General features: G+C 36.4%; 1 protein-coding gene across 4 annotated transcripts in view; it reads left to right on the plus strand.

Moving 5' to 3' along the window:
* The window catches only part of LINGO2 (leucine rich repeat and Ig domain containing 2), a 1,246,058-nt gene that overhangs the window by 1,178,178 nt on the left and 49,136 nt on the right, over positions 1–18,744 (plus strand). The window lies entirely within an intron of this gene.

An 18,744-nucleotide genomic window follows, 5' to 3' on the forward strand; every position in this document is an offset into this window, starting at 1 on the left:
ATTTATCCATTCATCAGTTTATGGACATTTGGAAGTTTCTACTTTTTGGCTATTATGAAAAATGGTGCTATGAATGTTCACATGCAAGTTTTTGTATAGATACTTATTGTTACTTCTCTTGAGTATGTACCCAGGAGTAGAAGTGCTGGGTTATGTGGTACACCTATGTTTACCATAGTAACTTTTTGATAAACTGCCAAACTGTTGTTCAAACAGGCTGCACCATTTTACATTTCCACCAGCAATATATGAGAGTTCCCATATCTCCACATCATTGTCAACACTTGTTGCTATCTGCCTTTTTTATTGTAACCATCTAGCAGATGTGAAGTAGTATTTCACTGTGGCTTCGATTTGTCTTTCCCTGATGGCTAATGATGTTGAATATTTTTTTCATCTGTTTAGTGGTCATTTTAAAATCTTCTTGGGAGACATATCTATTCAGATCTTTTGTCTATTTTTAATTGGGTTATTTTGAGTCATAAGTTCTATATATAGTCTTACAAGTTTTTATTATATATTTATAATTTACAAATGTTTTATTGCATTCTGTGGGTTGTCTATTCATTTTCTTAATGGTATTATTTGCAGCACTAGTTTTCATTTTGATAGAGCCCATTTTATCTTTTTTATCACTTGTGCTTTTGATACTATAAGAAGATCTTAGCTAACCCAGGATCATGAAGATGTATTCCTGTGTGCTCTTCTAAGAGCCTCATATTTTGTCTATGACTCATTTTGAGTTAACTTTTTTGTGTGTATCATATGAAGTTAGGGGTTCAACTTTATTCTTTTGCATATGGATATCCATTTGTCTCAGCACCATATGTTGGAAAAAAAAACTTTTTTCCCTTTGAATTATCTGTCAAAAAAACAACAAATTTATTTCTAGACTCTCAGTTCTATTCCATTGGTCTATACGTCTGTCCTAATGTCAGCACCACACTGTTTTGATTACTGTTGCTTTATAGTAAATTTTGAAATCAGTAAGTGTGAATAATCCAAATACATTCTTTCTTGAGATTGTTTTGGCACCTTGGGTTCCTTATAATTTCTTTATGAAATTTAAATCAGCTTTTCTATTTCTGCAAACAAAAAGCAGTCATGATTTTCATATGTATTACATTAAATCTGCAAATCACTTTGGTGGGCACTGTCATCTTAACAGTATTAAACCTTTCAATCGGTGAATATGTGGTATATTTCCATATGCTTAGGCCTTTAATGTCTTTCAACAATGTTTTAGTTTTGGATTTGTTTTCTTAAACTTAGTTCTAAGTGTCTTATTCTTCTTGATGCTATTGGAAATTCAATTTTTTAAATTTCATTTTCAGATTGTCAAATACATTCAGTATTTATGTATTTATATTGATCTTGTATTCTCAAATCTTGCTAAACTCATCTATTCTAATAGTTTTTAGTGGATTATTTTAGATTTTTATATAATGTCATCAACAAAGAGAGATTTTTAATTCTTCCTTTACAATCTGAGTCTTTTCCTTTTTTTCTTCCATAACTGTCTTGAGTAGAATCTTCAGTGCAATGGTGAATAGAAGTTGTAAGAGTGGAGTTAGATTAAATGGATATGTTCACTGATTTAAGAAGGATACAGCTGTACCTTTCTGGTTGTATTTACATATTTTATAGATATCATCTCTATTATATGTATAATATAGGTAAATAGATGTATATTTTTAACACACAAGTTATGATGATATAGAGGAATAAATACCAGAAGGCTGAGAAACATCATAAGAGAATCACATTAGACTTTAATATTTTCCAGTAGTTTGCAACTCAGCAACATAATCTTTGAGTTTCTCCCTACTTCATCACTTTTCATAGAAAGCCCGCTCACCTTTGCAGACCTCTCCTGAGAGTGAAGGAGATTCTGATGACACACGATGTAAGACGGGAGCTCCATTAGGACATATAACAAAAGCCCCTGATTTCAACAAAAAGTGGTCATTCAGTAAACATGCCCTGGTCATCTTCACCATCTAAGCTCGGCGGAAGATGCCACATGAATGTTGTCATGAGCAGAGGAAGAACTCACCTGCTGAACTTTTTGAACATTAGGCTTGTTTGAGTGACACCGTGGTAAAATGGAAAGAAAACCAAGCCAGGAGCCAGAAAAGTGTAGTCCATAATCTTGATTTCTTTTGTGATTTTCACACCAGGTCACTTACATTTTCTCACTGTAGCATAAAAATTGGTGTGTTTGCCATCCAACCGTCAGATGATTGTTATGAAAATAAAAAATGATAACATTTAGGAAACCACTGATGTTTCTACAGGTCCAAGGTATGAGAGTCAGTTTGATGGAATTATCTGTAAAACTGATAGAATCCCATTATATTTTCTCCAATGTTTTGTTCTATTTGTCAGGGCATCTGGTGACTAACAGAGGGTTCCCCATAGCCATTTTATCTTAATTATCAATAGAGCCATTTTAATATTTCAGAAATAAAGATAAGTGAGGTTATTTTAGTGGATAAAATATAATTAAAAGGACATTTTCACAGTCAGATTTACTGTTCATTTTTGGAGTAGTAATCTAGTAACTTTTCTGCTAGTAAGCCTTTACTTGGTACTGGACTGTTTCTCAGTTTTCATCATGCGTAGCGCTTTTTGTCTTTCCTGCCCTCGTCTTCTACCATGCAATTGTTTTCTATTCTTCTATAAATGACTCTCCAGGGTGTCTGTTATTTTACATATCACCATTTCCTGGGTTTGGGGCCACTTCCTAACGTGGACTATGAGGCTGTCAACAAGAGGCTATAGAACTTACTTTGTTTCTTATATTAAGGAGTTGGGCTAGATGACTGCCTCTGAGTTTGTTTCTATCTGTACAAGTCTGCTATTCTACGCTACGTAAGTGATTTTGTTTTAAAGAGGAGTTACTAGCTTTATGAAACAGTTTAAAAGCAAACTAACAGACTAGTGAAACACAAGATTGCCCCATTGCTAGTCACAAGGGTCCAGATTGGAAGCATCCCTAGTACTTAGTCTGGTGCCTAACACATACTAGGTATTCAATAAATAATTGTTACATGAATAGATAAAATGAATTAGACTAGCTCAGTATATGTGGATTAGCTGCTCTCTACACTTGCTCAAGCATAAACATTTGTTAGGTATTGCTGTTTAGTTTTAGGGGAAAGCATTTCTGAGACATGGCAACACTGAGGTTGATGTATGATACATCATTTTAGCATGCCATGATCTGCTAGATAACTCCTGAGCTGGCTGACTCCTTAAAATTTTTATTTCTGAGAGGATGCCTTAAAGAACATGTAGTGAGAAGTGTTCCCTAAAAGAGTTTTCATCTATCCTTGAGAGATTATTGTAGTCCTACTGGGGCAAAATATACCATGGTTAAAAGGGTTGGTTTGGAATTAATATGCATCATCATTGAGTTCATGATTAAAATTACATTCCATGGCCAACCTAGATTTCCTGATAAAAAAAATTCTGTGTGCCTGGAGTTGAGCTTCTGTTCTATTTTTTATAGTTCTTGTCTAATGCAAGGCATTTTATACAGTTTTATAAATTTTCCATCTTGCTCTCAGTGGCTGAATACAAGCTGTATAAATTATTTCAATCCCAAATCATTTGTAAAGGCAATCTCCACTATTCCTCCCTCTGATAGCCCCACTATTTTGATCTCTGGTAAGGATTTTTTTAATCTTAGGTAAGGATTTCTTCTTTTTAATCCTCAGAAGGCCCATGTTTTCTGTGGCTCTTTTCCCCATTTAAAATTGACTTTGTGATTGTGTTTCAATTTCACATTCAGAGTTTGTTTTGATTGATAAATGTTTGCAAGAAATATAATCTCCCCTTATGCTTTTTTCCATCTTTTTTTTTTTCTTCCGGAAGGAGCTTTGCATGGGTAGCAAAGCTCTCCTGATAACACTGGAAATAAATCTTAATGTCTTTGCCCTGTGATAGGCCTAGACCTTATCATTCTTCCTTTTACCCCAGTGATAATTGCTTATCAGTACATACAGGCCTGTTCATATGATTCTGACGCTACTGGGGTTTACATCTTTAGGAAGATAGACAGAAAGTGCAGTGCTCTGAATCCATTAATGGCTTTAATAGAAACCAGACAAAGAAGGAATACTGGGCCAGGTTGACTATCTCAAAATGATAAGGCCATCTATGCATTTTTGGATGCTTTCTTATGAAGCTGTTTCTCCTCTGCTCTGTCTTGGCGGCCCTATAAAGGAAAGATTTGAAAAATGCAGTTCTGTCAAAGCTGCAATCAAAAGAAAAGATTATATATTAAAAATATATTCAAATTCATTGCCATTTTTACTTCCCTCATCGGCTGAAATGAATCTCAGACAGAAATCACCACCAACACAACACACTCAAACAAGCCTACAGCCCAACAAGACTTTGGGACCAGCCATATTCTTTAAACTTAAAAAGAAAAGATTGAACTTCTCACTTAAAAAATATAAGTATATCAATTTGGAACACCGAATACCAAGTGTCTTAGGATATGTGGAGAATTAGATAGAAACTGTGGGGAAGAAAAGTAGAGGGAAAAAGACTGGCAAGAGAAGGGGAAAGGGAAAGAAGAATAAAATGAAGCCCTGAGAAAAGTTTTTTAATCCTGTCTCATTTGTTCTGAAATCATCTCAGAGAAGTTGGGAATCACAAATATGATATCCTCACCAGAGCAGTTAAAAAACATGATAACCAAATTGGCTAAGGTCTTAACTTCTAAAGTGTCCATGGTGGGCACATAACACTATGGAATAGTGGAAAATGCCTGACATGATTATTTGGCTGAGGACCACTGGACTGATATGACCTCAGCCAGTCACATCGTGCAGGAAGTAGAAAGTTTATCCAGTTGAGAGTCATGTGTTAGTGGGAAAGCTAGTTAATTATTTCCCTTTTTCCAAGGGAAGGAAACAACTGTATCCTGCCACTTTCAGATGTACTGCCTAATGATGGGTATCAGGGACATTTCCTCTTCTTGCATAACAAAGGCAGCCTCACTGCATATGTCTAAGAAAAAGCCTCCCATATTCATTACTGTTCATTATTACTGGGCTGGTTGATGGTTTTAAAAATCATATTGATGAAAACACAAACCCATTTCTGGAAGGAACTCCTCTTATATACATACCTGCTACCAAAATAGAGATCCCTGCTGCATTCTCCAACATTTCTATCTCTACCCATACCTCCATTTCAAACCATCACCCTATTTTGGTGTCTCTTTCTCATTCTGCTACATCAGCTCTCTTACCTGTCTTCAAAATCCAGCCCAATTTTGCTTTCTCTTGAACTCCATTAATTTGTTCAGGTGCCTTTGTTGAGTATCCACTATAAGCCAGAGAATGTTTCAAACTCCGGGAGAAAAAACTACTTATCACACTATTTATCAACTATTAGTTGATATGTCATCAACTAATATATCACACTCCTTACCATCAACACAGTTAAATGATAAATACACTAAATGACTCATCTAATAAGTGTCAGAACCTATGTGACAAACTGGCTTACATTTATCAAGAAGGTATGTCTTCTAGTAATTGATTATTTTGAAACTAAGATCAATTCAATTCAATTAACTTTTATTGAGCATATACTATTTGTACAACACTGCTTTAAGCTGTGAGAGAAAAATGAATCGGATAAAAATCTCTACCTTTTAATGAACTAACAGGCTACTGTCTATTTAAATATACATTAAATTTAAATACTATAATTTATCTTGCCTGGTATTTTAAAGTATATAAGAAAAACACAGAGTTCAAAAACTTATCATGGGAAATGATTAATTGCTATTATATAGGATTAGGTCGATACTTCATTTTTAATACAAACCACTGTATCAAGAAAAGCTAGATTAATAAGGGGCCAATTCAAGATGTTCCAAGACAGATATCATACAAATTATAATTCTCATACTGAAGGCTAGTTTATTTCATTGTTCTTAAAAAGAAAGCATGTCACCTTTGGGTTAAATTATGTATTAAGTGGGTTCAAATTCACTCTTTTTTTCAAATGTCTAGTTAAAAAAATATTCAACCAGCAATGTTTGCATTTCCTTAGTGTTGGTACATAGTGGTGTTCAAACAAGACAAACTCGGTCCCAACCACGATGACTAGTTTTCATATGCAATAAATCCTCACTTAATGTTGTTAGGTTCCTGGAAACTGCAACTTAGGACATATAACAAAACCAATTTTACCATAATCAAGGATTAAGTTCCTCTGGCATATTTCTAGTTACAAAACCATCATCAACTGGGAGGCTGAGGCGGGCGGATCACAAGGTCAGGAGATCGAGACCATCCTGGCTAACATGGTGAAACCCTGTCTCTACTAAAAATACGAAAAATTAGCCGGGTGTGGTGGCAGGCGTCTGTAGTCCCAGCTTCTCGGGAGGCTGAGGCAGGAGAAGAATGGCATGAACTCAGGAGGCGGAGCTTGCAGTGAGCCGAGATTGCGCCACTGTACTCCAGCCTGGGCAACACAGTGAGACTCCATCTCAAAAATCATTGAACTTCTAAATAAAGACCCAAAACACCTCTAATAGTAAACACTGAAATAAATGTGAACACACTCTCTCTCTCTCTCTCTATCTCTATCTCTCTCTCTCTCTATATATATATATATATGCTTAAGTAAAACTAATAAAAATGAGTGAGATAATTACCCAATTTTTTGTGAATCAGTGACAGCAGTTGTTGTAGTGAATTAAATCAAGGAATAAATGTTTGCAAACCGGAATTTTTAAGGAGCTCCACCTACCACCATGCAGTCCAAAAGCAAATAATCACAAATATGGCAGGATCACTAACGCTTTCTTACCACATCATTTATTGTCATGCACTTGTATGATTATCATATATACCTTACAAATTTTAATTTTATAATAATTCATATTCATTAACTTACTCATTTTGCAATCCACTTTTTCCATTTGGGAGTCACAGGTGGCCAGAGCCCATTCCAGCAGCTTCACACTCAAGACATCAACCATCCATGGACAGGATGCCATCCCATTGTAGGGCACACTCACACATACACTGACACTCACTCACACTGGGATTAGAACACACCACACAATTGAAACACACCAACGAAGCTAACATGCACATCTGTGGTGTGTGGAAGGAAACCAGAGTAGCCTGAGAAAACCCAGGCTAACGGGGGGAGAATGTGCCATCTCCACACAGACAGTGGCCCTAGCTAGGAATCGATTTTTTTTCTCATCAATGTTATGATGAAATGATGTTGACTGAAATGGAGTTATTCAAGGACTTGTACTTAAATATCTCCATATACATTGGCTTTGTTGAGGGTCTCTGTCAAACAGACTAAGTAGCAACATTACACAAATTCTTACAGAGGGCAACAATCAACAAGAATGCAAAATTATGTGGCACAGCATGATTTGAACTATTTTAAAAATATATAAGAATATAAACAGATTGAATGGGAATCGGGACAAATGGAAACAGTTATAGAAATGAGAATTTTTTTGAATAAGTTCCTTTAATATGACTGTAGTGGTTTTCAATAGAAAAATAAATAAATTGGCACTATTCGAAAGTCTGCTTCTTTCTCAGTTGTGGTACTTTCTAATTTAGAACCACTTGCTGATAGATGAATTTTACAGGCTTGGGTTTGTCATATATGAAACAAATCGAAATACGAGAGGGAAGAAAAAAGAAATGGAGGGAAGGGAACAGAGAATTTAATTTGTTGGGCACTGACGATAAGTTCATGGTGGACAATAAAATATTAGTGTATAAATCTGCCTACACTGTCTGCTCCCAGGACCCATTTATCTATGTTCATTGGTCATGTTGCTGGTGCTCACACTGTAATATTCAATCTGATTGATCGGTCTAGGTTTAGCCTGAGTGCTGTGACTTGTGAAATAGTAAGTGCTCCTTCCCAAAATGTATGAAAGTTTTGCCATAGGGCAGCTTTTATGAACTTGATTGTCAAATTTTGCTATAAACTTTAATTTTCAACTTTGTGGTGCGGCAAGTTTTTCTCATATCTCAGTGTAACTTTCAATGTATCAATTATCAAAATTTTGATAAATACTTGTCATTGCTTGGAGTAGATCTTCTTAGAGCATCACAGAAGTTATAAACATCCTTTTGTGCATCATCCTTTTTTTCCTGACTAGATTGTAAGTCTCTTGTAAACAATGGTCCTATCTTTTCCCCGGAACAATGCCTCTGAAAGACTTGCAACAATATAGGAAAAGCACTGGACTTGGGCAAATAAATCTTGATTTGTAGTTATGTCTGCCATTAAGTAGCACTGAATGTAACACAGGGGCAGAAGATTGGGAGCATATTTTGCACACTTTCTGGGCCTTAGTTTTCTTATCTGGGAGTTGAAAGGCATAAACCAGTTGAGCTCCAAGTTTCTTCTTGATCATCGGCTATTGTATAACTTGTGATAGTCCCTAACATCTCCTGACTTAGAAATTCTATAAGTCTATGATTCTGTTACATCAGTTGCTATTCAGGACTGCTCTGTGGATCCCTGGAGGTTGTGCGAAGGTGCCCTGAGGGCTTCTGTGGCATGTGGAAGAGGGGCAAGGGAAGCCAAGCTGGCTGCTTCAATCAGAACAGCTCACTTTGATCTATTTTACATATTGGTCTTTCTGAATAAGATTTCATTTGAAGAAAGGATTCTATAGTTAAAAAAAAAATTTGTTTGGAAACTTCTGTACTAGATTAAGAAAATTCCTTTAAAAATGTGTGAAAACACATTGATGGTGATTATAGATCCCAAACAGATGATGTCTAGAAATAAGAAGGATTGATTTGTTAAGTAGTAATCGATTAGTCGAAAATATTTTGTAAAAGTAATTTGGAATTGTCTTGACAGAAATAACAGTTTTAGACATTGTTTGAATAAGAATTGAGCTGGCATGTCAGGATAAGGAGACTAGGCAGGTGGGAATATGTTTTGTATTAATTTTAGGTACTTCACAGTACAGTGGCTCCCAGCTGAGAGTCTGGATAAAGTTTCTACCAGGCTAGAGTGAAGAATAATTATGAGAATATATGGCAGTTTTTTTATGTGTACTTTCTTGGCAAATAAAAAACTATGAACTTTCTGGTAGTGCCCCCACTTTTAAAAACTATGAAATCCAAAAACGTCAGAACTATTGCTCTATAGAGCTTATCACTGTGTCAGACATTCAGATACTGCTCAATAAATGTTTGTCTGATTGAATATGGTGTCAGGAATGCAGAGATTGTATTCTAGTAAATTAAGTTGGTCATTTGATAAGCATGGAACCATGTAAAAGTCTGGTGCCTAAAGAAATAATTTTCCACAGTATCTTTATGAAAGAATTTAATCCAACTCCATTGACTCAGGCTTTTGAAATTTATAGTGAAGGAGCCAGAAGGAAAATAATCCCCAATCTTCCTTTTCTTTTTCTCCCTCCTTTTTTTCTCCTCCTTTTTGGCTTTTTAATACCACTCTGTGGCTCTGTGATGTGTGGAATCTGTTTCTGAAGTCTTCCCAGTAAAGCTAGCATCCTTTATAATGTTCTTTCAGTGGGAAAACGTATTTCTAGTTACCAAAAAGAGCTTACAAGTTGATTTTGGAGCTGTGCCATACTGCAATTTGAGCACTGCTGCCCCCTCTCATAATTTAATACAATACCCTCCATAGAGCTTCTTCGGTGAATGTGAGGTATTCAGGTTGCTTCACTCCTGTCTAGTCTTTTCACTAAGTTTATCCTGTTAAGTATCTAAAATCAATGTCACATCATTGTTGCATATCTGAGAAAGAGGTTTTAGAAAACAATCCAATCCCCTCAAAAGCTTATTTCAAGTACTGTAACAACAATTACTTGACATCATGTATAGTGGAGCTAATATTGAGTCACAGGAGAATTTCTTATTTAAAATCCATTTTATTGCCTTTTGTTAGGTTGGTGCAAAAGTAATTGTGGTTTTTGCCATTACTTTTAATGGCATACATGTGCCATTAATACATGTACCATTTTTATTACCTCTATGTTAAATAATATATATTTAGGGGTTCCCAAGTCCTAGAAGTCAGCATCTACCTCTCTCCTAATCTATAGAAGTCCTTTGGACAGTCAGTCTTTCACTGGACTTAGAGAAGTCAGTGTACATGATAATGGATATCTCTAATATTTCAAATGAAGACTTCTGGAAGGGCACTCCAGAAACCTGGTGGCAGTCTCTTCCAGGGAGGCAGCAGAGGAAAGAAGTGACCCACTATAAATATACTGTCTCAAGGATGAAAAGCCCAGTGAGTATCCTTTATATATAAGGTCTATCACACTCCCTACATAAGCATCCATGCAAATGCACGTGCATCACACAGACTCACTCTCTCTCTCTCTCTCTCAAGATTAGGCACTGTGATTAAGTCGTAGAGGTTTATGAAGTGAAATCTGCAGTTCGTCAGCCAGCTGGCAAGTTACACCTGCACACAAAACATCATCTCTTTCTCTTTTCCACCTGAGTCTCTTACCCAGGCATTCCTCCATTATAATTTTTGTGGTTGATGCTTTCTGATTATGGCCTTCCTAAACCCTCTTGGCTTCTCTGTCTTGGCTTTTCAGAGAGTATGTTGTTGTTGTTGGCAGTGTTGGGTTTTTTTTGCTTTTTCATTTTTAGTTATGTGCACTAACCTGGAGTATGAGGTCCAGGACCCAATGTGCCTTTCTTCTTCCAGGTATTATTTTAGTTTAGGGTCTATAAATCTTTTGCCTCTTGATTCTTCACTCCTAGGTGCACATAAATTCTCTACTGTGCCAAGATTTTAACCAGATACCAAAAGTAAGAGACAACTCTGGGTCTGACTCTAATCTGCACCTTCTGTAGAACCCTAGGTACTTAAGGCTGAATTTAGAGTATTTTTAAAATTTGTATGGTGTAACAACAACCCGCTTCATAATAATAGTTTACTCTTCTCTCTCATGCTCTGGCAGTTATGGATCTCAGCTGGGCAGTTCTTACTCGAATTCTGTTTTGTTTTATTCTGTTTTTTTGAGACAGTCTCCCTCTATCACCCAGGATGGAATGCATGACCCAGTAATGGCATGATCTCAGCTCACTGCAACCACCACTTCCCTGGTTTCAGCAATTCTCCTGCCTAAACCTCCCAAGTAGCTGGGATTATAGGTGCCTGCCACCACGCACAGCTACTTTTTTCATTTTTAGTAGAGACGGGGTTTCACCATGTTGGCCAGGCTGGTCTCGAATTCCTGGCCTTAGGTGATCTTGCCTGCCTTGGCATCCCAAAGTGGTGGGATTACAGGCATGAGCCACCGTGCCAGGCCTCAAATTCTTATATATCTGACGTCAGATGGTGGCTGAGACTGGAATCATCTGAGGGCATCCTCGCTGGTTCCTGGGCTGGCATAACTGGAACAGCTGAGGGCTGGTCAGGCATATCCCCCTATGAAGCTTCTTCCCATGGCTAGTTTAGACTTCTCCACAGCATAATGGTCTTTGAGCAGTTGGCATTTTTACATGGCAGCTGGCTTCACCGAAAGTGAGCATTCCAAAAGAGTCAGGTGGAGGCTGAAAGGTTTCATATGACCTAGCCTCAGAGTCACACAGCACCACTTTCTCCATATTCTCCATTTCTCTACATTCTGTTGGTCAGTGTAGACATAGGCTAGCTCAGATTCAAGCAGCAAGAGAAATAGACCTTACCTTTCAAGGGCCTGTGCATACAGGGAAGAAAGGAATTGATGGCCGTTATCTTGGAGACAAGCTACCTCAGTGGGTATCAAGCTCATTATATTAAACTAAAATATTATAATTTTCCAAATAGCAACTAATTCAGACTGGTGTCCACCTCCCCCCCTCCCCCCCAAAAAAAGGCTCATGTGAATCCCCTTCCTGAAACCCATTTAAAAGATACACCAGTTAAGCCTACATTTTCAAACGGATAACACCTGCTCCACTGAACATGACTTGGGAAGGAATAATTTGCTTGGTGGCTGGAAAATAAGTGCATTAAATTAGTATTGAACTTGCTTTCGACCCATTTAGTCTTAAAGAGAACAAATCATTGGCTTATCAGTAGTTCACAGACAAGGCAAAAAGATACATTTTTGCAAAGATCTCCATTGTGGGTAAACCCAAGATGGCTTAATTTCAGCCTGATACAGAGTGCAAACTCATAAAAGCAAATTGCCTGCCACATAGTAAGTACACAGTAAAAATTAGCTCTAAGTATTCAATTAAAGAGTAAAGAATTACAGTCTGAGCATAAAAGTACTTAGTAATTCATTAGAAAAAATGTTATAGTCAGGAGTCTGAGGCCCAACAAGGGGCAGGGATCTGTCCAAGGTCACACAGCTTTTAGGAGCAGAGCCAGGTTTGAAGTTCATCTGGACTCAGATTTCTCACTTATGATGGGGGGAAAAAAGCACATCTCAAAGTGCTTAATAACCTGGGAATTTTACCACAAAATGAATGACATTATATTTCAGCTGGAGTTTTGCTGAATTCTACCAAGAACAGCTTGACCCTCAATTAACGAGCACGTGCACATCCTAAGTCATTCACATCTGCCAGGTGGGTGCAAATGTAGGTAATTAGCCCGGACCTTGAGTGGCCTATGCATTTCACCCAATTACCAATGTTGCAGAAAGTTGTACTGGGCTTTGATTAAATTCAGTATAAAGCCAGCAAGAGTCATTATATGTCAGAAGTAACTGATGGTATTGTAAGGAATCTTGCTGAATATGTGTATATGAATATTAAATTTCTCTTTTGGAGTTTAAAAATTCAATTTGACATAAGAATTTTTGAAACCTGTGTCAGCTAAAGCTGAAAATAATAGGTATGTCATGTGTGTATGTGAAAATATAAATTTTTAAAAGCATTTATTGGGCTCTTTAAGTGTTTTAATTTTTATTTTTTATTGATACATACTAATTCTACATATTTATGGAGACGTGATATTTTGCTACAAGCATACGATGTGTAATGATCAAATCAGGGTAATTGGAATATCCATTACCTCAAACATTTATCACTTCTTTGTGTTTAGAATGTTGCAAATCTTCTAGCTATTTTGAAATATACAATACATTACTGTTAGCTATAGTTGCCCTATTGTGCTATTGGAACTAGAATTTATTCTGTCTAACTGTATTACCCATTAACCAACCCCCCTTTTTTTTAAATCTCCTCTTCTCACTACCTTTCCCTGTCACTAGTAACCACCATTCCATTTACTACCTCCATGAGATAATTTGTACATGAGAGATTTGTTTTTCTGTGCCTGGCTTATTTCACTTCATATAATATCCTCCAGTTCCATCTATGTTACTGCAAATGACAGGATTCCATTCTTCATGGCTGAATAGTATTCCAGTATGTATATGTACCACATTTTTTATCTATTTGTCCATTGATGGACATTTAGATTGAGTCTATATTTTGGCTATTATACGAATAGTGCTGCAATAAACATAGGAGTGCAGATATCTCTAAAACATATTGATTCTTTCGATATATACACAGCAGTGAGATTTTTGGATCATAAGATAGTTGTATTTTAGTTTTTTTGAAGAACCTTTATACTGTTTTCCATGGTAGCTACACTAATTTGCATTCCCACCAACAATATACAAGTGCTCCCCTTTCTCAACATCCTTACCAGTATCTGTTATTTTCTGTCTTTTTGATAATAGCCATTTTAATGGGGATGAAATGATATCTCACTGTGGTTATGATTTGTATTTCCCAGATGAGTAATGATGGTGAGCATTTTTTTCATTTACTGCAACCTTACTGAATTTATCAATTCTAACATTTTTATTGAAGTTTTTAAGTTTTTCTAAATGTAAGATCATATCATTTGCAGACAAATACAGTTGACTTCTTTCCCATTTGGATGCCTTGTATCTCTTTCTACTGTATAATTGCTTTTGCTAAAACTTTTAGTACTATGTTGAATATAAGTGGTGAAATTGGGCATCCTTGTCTTGTTCCAAACCTTAAAGGCTTCCAATTTTGCCCCATTCAGTATGATGTTAGCTGTGTGTTAGTCATACATGGTCTTTATTGTTTAGAGGTATATTACTTCTAAATTTATACTCAATTTGTTGAAAGTTTTTACCATGCAGTGATGTTAAATTTAGTCAAATGCTTTTTGGCATTTATTGAGATCATCAAATGATCATATGGCTTTTGTCCTTGATTCTACTAATGTGATTAACCATCTTTATATCTCTGGAATAAATCCCACCTGATGATAGAGACTGCTTTTTAATGTGTTGTTCAATTTGGTTTGCTAATATTTTGTTTAGGATGTCTGCATCTGTGTTCATTAAGGATACTGGCATGTAGCGTTTTTTATTGTTCGTCTTTGTCTGGTTTGGGTATCAGGGTAAAGCTGGCCTCATGGAATGAGTTTAGAAGTATTTCTTTTTAGATTTTTGTAACAGTTTGAGTAGAATTAGTATTAGGTCTTTAAATATTTGGTGGAATTCAGCAGTGATGCCATCAGGGCCTGGGATTTTTTATGATGGGAGGCTTTTTATTACCACCTCTATCTCATTATTCATTATTAGTCTGTTCAGATTTACTATTTCTTTATGGTTCAATCTTGGTAGGGTGCATGTGTTTAAGAATTTATCCATTTCTTCGAGGTTTTTCAATTTACTGGTGTATTGCTGCACACGATTCTCTAATGATTCTTTGTATTTCTGTGGTATCAGTTATAAGGTCTCCTTTTTTGTCTTTGTTTCATTACCAGGAGGTTCAGGAATCCTGGTTCTTAGTGTTACTTAGAGAAAGTATTCTGCCAAGTGACTAATTTAGCCAAAAAGAATTCATTGAAGGCAAATTGAGAGCAGAGAGTTTATTGAGAGAGAGACAGTACACTCTGAAAAGATAAGACAAAGCAAGCTGCAAGCTGCTTAAGGGAATGGGCCAGCAGCACCCTGAGAGTTCTGCATTGGGATTTTATGATGTCAGCCCTGCCTTAAGTCCCCTACTTCTTTCCCCACCACCTCCCTGCCTAGTCCCTGTCTCAGGCTTGTAGGACCATCAGTTACTATTAATTGGTGCACATGCGTGGGCCAATGTTGAATATGAATGGTTCCTGCGTTATCTCTTAGGAATTTCTTCATTGCCCTTTGCCCCTCCTTAGGCATGCATCGAACTACGTTCTGACAGGTTAAATGCGGAGTGAATGATTACAGGGCTTCTTAATGGGTGTTCCTTTCTGCCTAGGAACTTCCCCTCCTCATATCCAGCATGCTGGTTCCAGTGGTCCCTGGGGCGTGGGATTTCCCAGACCTCCCTTTTCTCAGGGGGCTCCCCTCTCCTGCTCATGTCTACCTATCTGCCTACTCTAACAATTTTACTTATTTGGTTCTTTTCTCATTTTTCTTAGTCTAGTCAAATGTTTGTCAATTTGTTTAACTTTTTTTAAAAATGAAATTTTCCTTTTTTTTAGTTTCAATTTGATTTATTTCTGCTTTGATCTTTATTTCTTTCATTCTACTAATTTCGCGTTTGGTTTGTTCTCACTTTTCTAGTTCTTTGAGGTCCGTTTTTGGGATGTTTATGTGAAGTCTTTTTACTTTTTTGATGTGGTCATTTATTGCTATAAATTTCCGTTTAGTACTACTTTTGCTGTATCCTATAGGTTTTAGTATGTTGTTTCTATTTTAATGTGTCTCAAGAAATTTTTAAATTTCCTTCTTAATTTCTTTATTGACTCATTGGTCATTCAGGAGTATGTTGATTAATTTCCATATTTTTTGTACAGTTTCCAAAGTTCCTTGTTATTTTTAGTTTTATTCCACGGTGGTCAGAGAAGACATGTAATAAGAGTTTGTTTTTTTTTTAATTTGTTGAAACTTGGTTTTCAGCCTAACATATGGTCTATATTGCAAAATGTTCCAGGTGCTCACAAAAAGAATGCATATTCAGCAGCAGTTGGATAAAATGTTCTGTGTCGGTTTGATTCAATTGCTTTTGTTTGCAGCCATTTACTAGGTACTAGGGGTAAATGTTAAAATATAAGATTACCTTTCTTTAAGCAATTTATAATTAAAGTAGTGAAGACTAGCACACAAATATTTAGACACTAATAAACTACCAATTATTAACCTATATTTAAAGAGGCAGGCATTCTAAAAAGAGGAAAATATATCCATTTAGGATTTGTTTTCTACAGGAAAGATTTCATAAGAAAGTTGTGGCTAGATATGAACTTTTTTGTGTATGTGACAGGGTCTCACTATGTTACCCAGGCTGGAAGGCTGGAGTGCAGTGGTATGATCATGAATCACTGTAGCCTCAACCTCCTGGGCTCAAGCAATCCTCCCACCTCAGCCTCCCAATATGTTGGGATTACAGGCATGAGACACCATGCCCAGCCTGGGCTTTTATTGATAGATAGGATTTCAACAGGTAGGAGAGTTCATATGGATATTGTTCATGATAAACCAATAATACTGAAATTATCCACAATCCAAGTTCAAAATATTACCTCAACAAAGAAAGAAAAGCTATTTCTTAACTTTGGATGCATGTGAAAAGGCCAAGAAAAAGAGGGGGGAAAATTACCAATTTAATATATGACATAAAAGAACTCTAAATTCAACTGCAATTTGAATGCTAGCCTTACCAAACTCCAGAAAATTAGATAAATGTTAGCATCATCTGTGAAATTAGCCTATTAGTCAATATTTTGCATTAACCATCGTCAAGTGATTAATGATTTTTATCCAGACAATGATTGATTTCTACAGTTGATTTCCCATCTAATGACAATATATTCTAGTTAATATAAGGAAAAAATAGCTCCCATAGTTCTCACAAGTTGCCTTTTCAGTGGTATTGGGATTGGTCTGCACATCAATTTCATGTGTCTATGTATAGAAAGTCTGTCAGTTTCCTTTTGTGTCTCCTGTTAGTTTGGTAAGATCCATTTTATAAGTGACGCTTCACACAAGGCACCATTTACTTAGTTAATGTTCCCTCACCAAACTTACATTTATTACAAAAATAAAGAGAAGGAAAAAAGAGAAAACCAACCAGAAATCCACCACCTTAACATAACTTCACTTTCCCTCATTGCTTCCTAATGTTTGTCTATATGCATGTATAATGTGTTTATAGTATTGATATATAAAGTGAAAAAATAAATAAAATTATTATTAAATTAGTTTTGCACTGATCACTCCCTCCTCTGTTCTCCCGCAGCATCCTAGTCTTGCCTTCATTATAACATTTACTGCATTACATAACTATTTTAATTTTTTTTGGCTTTTCCTTACCTATGATAATATTTCCATATAGAGATAGTTTTCTTTGCCTCTGCTCTCACAACTTGCATAAAATATGGCACATAGACTCAATAAATAATTGTTAAATAATTTTATGTAAGTGCATACATTACATTGAACCAACACATCATGATTTATGTAGTCATTGTATCTATGGCTACGTTTTACATGGTTTTCAATTATTTTGCACGTATCCACTGCCCTTCTTGGGGTTAGTATCCAAATATTAGAAAACAAAAGGATTTAAGCACACATATATAAAGTCAAAATGTTGTCAGTGACAGGTTAGGGCAAAGGACTGGAGGGGTATTTTCAGTGAAAATTCATCAATCTGATGGTGAGTTATTTGGGGGCCACAGCCTGCAGTGTTGTCATTAACACCTTTGTCATTAACACCTGACAGAAGCAGAAAAGTTGGAGAAATGCGTCCGAATACCCAGAGTAGTAATTTCCCATAGTCAGGGTTTGGGTTTAGGTACAGATAGAAGTGAAAATGAGTGTACGATATTGGTGACAACTAGAGTCTTGTGGAAATTGAGAGACAGGTGAAAGCAAATTGGGATCAAAGGCACATTTTTTAAAAAATGGAACACAGCTCAGCTGAAAAGTGACAGGTACTGAAACATATAATATTTTAATATGACTGCCTATTTCTCACAAAACAATGCAAACACCTACCAGGACTTCCTCTGACATAAAATAATGCATATTTCTCACTTTTGTCTTCTAAAATGTTATATCCATAGGAGTCTTATGAGATGGGAGAAACAGCTAGTGGCAATGGCTGCCAAATGTAAAATTATACGGTCCCTATGTTTGCATGATCAATATTTTACTTGTGTTCCTATGTGTTTGAAGTTGCCCTTGATATGGTCAGCTCCTCTTTCTGTCTATATCCTTTTTGGGGGCAACCACCTCCAGTGTTCTAAAAATAAGGATGCCTTGACACCTAGCATCTGCCGGGTCTTGAGAGAGCTATGCTAATTGTGGCTGCCACTAAAGAGCCCTAGCGAAGCTCTGAACTGTCTTTGTTTTGATTTATCATCTGAACACAGATTGCGAGGGCTTATGGAATAACCTTGAAAGGTCACCTATCCACTTGCTTGCACTGAGGTAAAAAGACCAAAGCCACAAGCAAATCATCCGGGAGAGAAAAATTACTCTCTAAGCTCTTCAGAGAAGGCTGTAGACACCCTCAATAACTCACCTCAGTATGGAAAAAAATCCTTTGTTGTTGTTGTTGCTGTTCGTTGTATTCAACCAGAGTCCTTATGTAGTAGTGTGAGTACCTGAATCTAAGTGCTTTGAGAAAGAAAAACAGAGCTTAGAATAATCATTAAGGTTTGTATAATTTTTCCTTGATTTCCAATGCTGGCATTTTCAGAGTACCCTTCCCTTTTTTGTTGGCTTTTCGGTGTAGTATAAGG

Source organism: Pan paniscus, chromosome 11 (assembly GCF_029289425.2).
Source record: "Pan paniscus chromosome 11, NHGRI_mPanPan1-v2.0_pri, whole genome shotgun sequence".
Classification (NCBI taxonomy): domain Eukaryota; kingdom Metazoa; phylum Chordata; class Mammalia; order Primates; family Hominidae; genus Pan; species Pan paniscus.